This window comes from Helianthus annuus, chromosome 5 (assembly GCF_002127325.2).
Source record: "Helianthus annuus cultivar XRQ/B chromosome 5, HanXRQr2.0-SUNRISE, whole genome shotgun sequence".
NCBI lineage: Eukaryota > Viridiplantae > Streptophyta > Magnoliopsida > Asterales > Asteraceae > Helianthus > Helianthus annuus.
The window spans coordinates 49,790,783-49,797,115 of record NC_035437.2 but is presented as its reverse complement, the minus strand read 5'-3'; positions in this window follow the sequence as shown (position 1 = coordinate 49,797,115).

The window sequence follows — 6,333 nt, the reverse complement described above, 5'->3', positions numbered from 1 at the left end:
AAATCCTTATAATTGGTTGCTAACCTACGGTTAAAAATAACCACAAACCGATTATTCCCAAATCGGTTATTAACCGGTTATGATTTTGGTTAATAACCGGTTACGGTTAATTAACCGGTTATTTTGTGCACTTCTAGTCAGGAATAGGGAAGGTCCAAAAGTGGAGTTGGGTTTTAAACGGGTGCGTTGTGGGTGCTCTAAGAAACTTTCACGCGGAAACAAAGTTGTTTTTTGCTTTTAATAATATTTATCTTATTATTTAATTTAATTTGACTTTTCTACAATAACTTGCGTTTGTTAATAAAAACAAAATGAAAGACGCATTTGTGTCTAGGGATGAGCATACCGTACCGAACAATGTTTGGTACCAATTCAGTACCCACGTTTTGTGCCTTTTGGGATCAGTATTGTCGGTTCAGTGCCTATTCGATACGGTACATATTTTGGGTTGATTTACCTTTGTATACCATTACCTCAGGATTTGTACTTTCGGTTCAGTACCGAGCTCATCTTAGTTGTGTTTGATTTTTGTGTGTCAACACTACGATGTAAATTTTATTGAAAACATATATGTTTTCAAAATTAAGTATTTTTTAGTATAGGAAACTATACCAAATACTGTTACCGTATCGATACCGTACCGCTATCGTACCAAACTAATACGATGACTACAAAATGACATCGGTACCAAAACCGGTATCCAGAAATGGATTTCAGTTTTGATAATATTTCATTTCAATTCTTTCTTTTATAACTTGCGTTCGTTAACTCCTTAAAAAAGTCTTAGTACAGACTTATGTTTAATTCTATCAACCGAATCGATACTGACCGAAAAATATTCTTACTCGTACCAATATTCATTTTGTGATTTTTTATTTTGATACAAGTCGATATCAATGTCATGAATATTTTTTCACTATTTTAACCTCGTAACTCATAACTTTATGTCTTGTGCATATACCTAATTCTAGCTGTACCACCCAAAATAATTCCACTAGTTTTACATATGTTTTAAATTGGCAAGTTGCAAAGACATCTCTGACCCCGTCGCTATTTAATAATTTGGTCCTTCAGAAAAGATCCAACATGGGTGAACCATCTCATCATCATCCTCGACGGTTGCCAAACTACATGACAAAACCTGCCTGCCACATCAGCTGAGCATCGCCGTCGTATTAAATCCGGTTGTTCCTTGACATGTGGGGATGGGCCCAATTTGCCTCTTCACACGTTTTTCTCTTAATTTGTGCTTACTTTGAGTAGAAATTTCTTTTATTTCTTTCTATCTGTGAGACTTTAACCTAAGACCTTCCCCTCCTAAGGTGTTTAAAGGCTTTGTCTTTGTCAATGGACCAACACCCCATTGGTTACTTTGAGCTCATTAATAGTTCAAATGCTCCTTTACTTTATTTTATTAATCTGACCGATGATTATTATAAGATGATTAATAATGTTTAGCGGTGTAAGCTAGTCGAGCTGAGCTCGAACTCATCTAAGAGCAAGCTTCTTTTGTATACCTTATGACAGCTCGAACTCAAGCACGACTAGTTTTGGGCTCTGTTTCTAAAGCTCAAGCTCGCCTCGTGGTGTTTTTACAAACTCAAGTTATATATATATATATATATATATATATATATATATATATATATATATATATATATATATATATATGTGGGATCAGGAGAAAACGCCCAAAAGTGTGAGAACGGTGAGAACGCATCCTTGCCCAACACATGGCGCGCAATATAATTAGGGCGTATGGGCTTTTTTGTCATTTTATCTTCCGCTTTTCCAATTCCGCTTTTCACAATATTGATTTATTTTTGGGGTTTAAGATTTTTGGCGTTAACCAAATTCAATAATTAATGGCATTTTAATAGTTTCATTGTATTAACATTTTGGCGTTTATGACGTTTTTCAAATCGTATGCCATTGGAACCCCCAAGGGATCAGAATATCTCTCTGAATGGCGTTTTTCAAGGCGTTTTAGACAAGATGGCCCATTGTTCTATTATTTTTTATATATATTTTGGCATTTGTGGTATCTTGGCTTTTTACAATTGTAAAATTATATTACAACCACAGGGAAAAAATAGAAGCGAAAAAAATAAATTAAAAATCCTAATTGGATCTCTCTTCACAATCTTCACTGTCATCAGTCTATCTCTTCTTTAATACTACAAGAACTGTCACCAAATATATGGCGTTTTATGTAAAACTTAACAAACCCATCGGTTTGATTATTTTGCCTGCTTGTCTGTTGAAGTGGCTTTTTGTGGATTTTTGGGGACGTAGATCTATGACGTGTGGGTGGGTTTTTCGTTTTGTTCTTCAACTTGATCTTCATCTTTATAATCATCCCACTCTTTAGTGTCATTGATCTCTTCTCCTCATCCAAGCCTTCTTCAAGAACAAAGAACACAAAATGATATATGACTGTCATCAATATGTTTTTTCTTGAAGATTTGTCCATCTTATGCAGCAAAATCTTACTGAGTTACTCCCCTCACCTAAAAATCCATTCAGTGAAACTTCACGAAGAACAATACTGAATATCCAAGAAAGCATATTCGCTATCTTTGATTTTTTTTAATTTTTTGGTGTTTTTACACTGAGTGGTATTTAGGGGCTGTATGGTAGCCTCTTAATGACCATTCAGATGCTACCTTTTAATGGTTTAAAACCTCTGAATGAATAAGAGGTAATCTCAAGTCTGAATGGTTAAGAGGTAACCTCTGAATGGTAAATCATCACATGTCACATTCTTCTACCTTTTCATTGGTAAAATTCTTAATGGTTCCATTATGAGGTAGCCTCTTAATGACCATTCAGAGGCTACCAAACAACCCCTTAGTAGTATTGGCGTTTGTTATTTTGGTTTGATTAAATGGAAGTTGCTAAGAGGTAGCATTTTTTAGGATGTCTTTTTGCCGCGTAGGTTAGGCGGTGAATTATTATAATAAAGTATTCGTCGTTTCAGTTACTGTTTGTAATTATTGTTTTTGATAAGCTTTTATCTCTGAAGTCTGTAACATGTCCCATCTTTCAAGTTTGGCGTTTTAGATTCTAATATAATAAATTTTCCGTCTCTTCAGTTATATTGTTTTGTAGTTATCCTCTTCAAGTTTGGTTTTTGTTTTTTTTTTTTTTATTTTGGGTTTTTTATAATACTTGTCCAAAGTGATTTTATTATAGTTTGGTAGTTTTTGGGGCGTTTTATGGCATGATGGCGTTTTGACAAGCATTTTGGCTATGTGGCCTTTTTGTTATATATGGCGTTGTTATTATATAACAATCAACTGAAAAAGAAAATTAAAAAATATAAACAATTGATCTTCCAAATCTTCACGGTCATCGGTCTCTTTCTTCTTTTTTGAATCACCTTAACTGGCTGTTTCGACTTTCTTATGATTTATTTTGTTTTTTGGTTTTGAAGTACTTTTTTTGTCGCCGTTTGGAAGCACAAAGTCTGAAATCAGCCTCTTTTTCTTGAAGATTTATCCATCTCATGCAGCAAAATGTTATTGCGTTTACATCCTTCAACCAACAATCTTGAATTTCCAATGAACGATGTTTGATTTTTTAACTTTTTGGTGTTTTACCAAGAAAAAGAACTCCACTAAATAAAAGTACCTTAAACCTCTATATTTGATCATGCTAAAATCAATAATGCTTTGCTGTATGAGATGGACAACATTGTTAATCCTCAGTTAAGAAAGATGTTTGACAATGTTGTCCACCCCATACAACTAAACTTTATTGACAACAAACCTCAATAAAGTTTTTGTATGTTTTGGCATTATACATTGGATGGAAGTTGAGGATAAAGTCAATAAGATTTTACTCAATGAAATGGACAATATTCTCACTTAAGGATTTTGCCCATTACATTGAGCGAAACCTTACCGACAACCAAACTGAATTTCAAATAAACGTTTTGGTTTAGAGGATATTTGATGTTTGCGTTTTTTGGCGTTTCTAAGACGAATGGTATATATTAAATATGGCGTTTGGGTTTTTGTGTGTTTTAATGGAAGGTCTAAGATGTTGTATATATGGGATGTTTTTTTGGCGGGTTTTTTAGGCGGGATTTTTAGGCGGGATTTTATTATAATTAAGTTTGCTGTTTTATATCTAATGGGGTTTTTAGATTAGAATGGTGTGTGCTATTGTAGGTTAAGGCGGTAATTTTAATGGCGTTTTATTTCATTAGATGGCGTTTTGTGTAGAGAAGTCAAAAGACTTTTTTACCCTTAATGAAGCGCACCACAGTAATAAAAGTGATATTATTTACGAAAACGCCACCACGTCATTTAGTCCATAGATTGTTTTAATCTAACGATCCATAACCGTTCTCACACTTTTCATCATTTTCTCTAAATCCTGACCCTATATATATATATATATATATATGTATGTATGTATGTAGAGGATCCTGTAAAAAGTGCCCAAAGTGTGAGAAGTGTATTATAACACTATATATAATACTATATAACATCATATAAACACCGTATAACAATATGTAATACCATATAATACCATATAACACTATGTAACACTATATAACATTATGTAACAAATATGACACACTATAGTTTGTCTGATAGCATGTCTATGATAGATGTATAGTGTTATATTTGTTATATATATATATATATATATATATATATATATAAACATGATCAGGATAAAACGCCTCAAAGTGTGAAAACGGTGAGAACGATTCTCAGCCACAGGATCTTAGTGGAATGTGGCTGAGATTCATGCGTGACATTTTTGTAAATACTAGAGGCCTTGGAACAACCAGGAGGGGTAAAATAGGATTATCCAAACAAGAGTGCACATGCTAATCACATGCAATTTCCCCCGATTATATTTAAACGCCATAAAATTCAGCTTTTTTATCTTTCCAACGATTATACTATTGATATATTTTTCGAAAAAAATGAAGTGAGTTTTTTATGGCGTTTTAAACTTTGTTTTTTACGGCTTTTTCAACTGGGTTTTTATGGCGTTTTTCTGAAGTGGGTATTTTTATGGCATTTTTCAACCAGTTTTTTATGGCGTTTTCTGAACTGGGTGTTTTATGACGTTTTCAACTGTGTATTTTCTTAGAGTTTTTTTTTTTGAACCGGGTGTTTTTATGGCGTTTTCAAGAGAGTTTTTTTTTTTTTTGGTGTTTTTCTGACTGGGTGTTTTATGCCGTTTTCAACTGAGTATTTTTCATGGCGTTTTCTGAACTGTGTATTTTTATGGCGTTTTTGTTTGAACACCCAGTTCATGTTATTTTTTTAATTACAAAAGTATAGCAATAGCATACTCGTTGGAAATATAATAAAACACTCGATTTCTATGGAGTATTTTTTTTAAATAATCACGTATAGAAAAGTTACGAGAGTTTAAAAAAATGGTGGAATATGCATGTGAGTGACATGTGCATGGTCTTTGACATGTGAGTGGCATGTGCATGGGCTTTTTGACAATATTACCCTTAGTGTAAGTTAGCACCAACGACACATGTCAACACCAAAATCGTTCTCACAGTTTTCACACTTTTAGGTGTTTTCCCTAAATCCCACCCCTATATATATATATATATATATATATATATATATATATATATATATATATAGGGTAAGGTTCAAGCGAGAACCACCCTTATTGCGAGAACCGCGAGAACTGTGACACTCCAGGTTTTTCCGAACGAACACCTTGTAATATTGTGTGTACATAATTATTATTAAATGAAAACATGATCCTTTATGCATTTTATGTGTTGTATGTATTATATATATATAGATATAAGAGCCGAAATCACGACCCGAGACCACGACTCGCAACCACCCGGTTGCGAGTGGGCCGCTTGGTCCCGAGTGGGCCTTTGGGCCGTAACCGGTTTGGGCCGAAACCCTTAGCCTATGTTGGAACCTTGTATATAATCCCACCTTTCCCCACTTCTTTCATTTTACACACACAAACACTCCTTAAACTCTCTCACTAGAAACCCTCTACAAACACCACTTCTCTTCTCCAAAAATCGGTTCAAGCTTGGAGCAATAGGTAGGAATCTCGGTCAAGAAATCTCGGATCACTCGGACACTTCATCTTCTCTTATTTTCTTCCTTTCTTTCGGCTCCTTCTTCTTCTTCATAACCGGTTAGTGTTAACTTTATGATTTATGAAATGTTCATGAACTAGAATGCTTGGTTAGCAATGTTATGCATGATTTTTTTTTAGGATGTTTTGTGAAGTTTGGCATTATGAGTAAACCACTATGTTTGAATGCTTGATGACATGTTCAAAATGACTAACAAATGGTAGTCTAAGGATGAT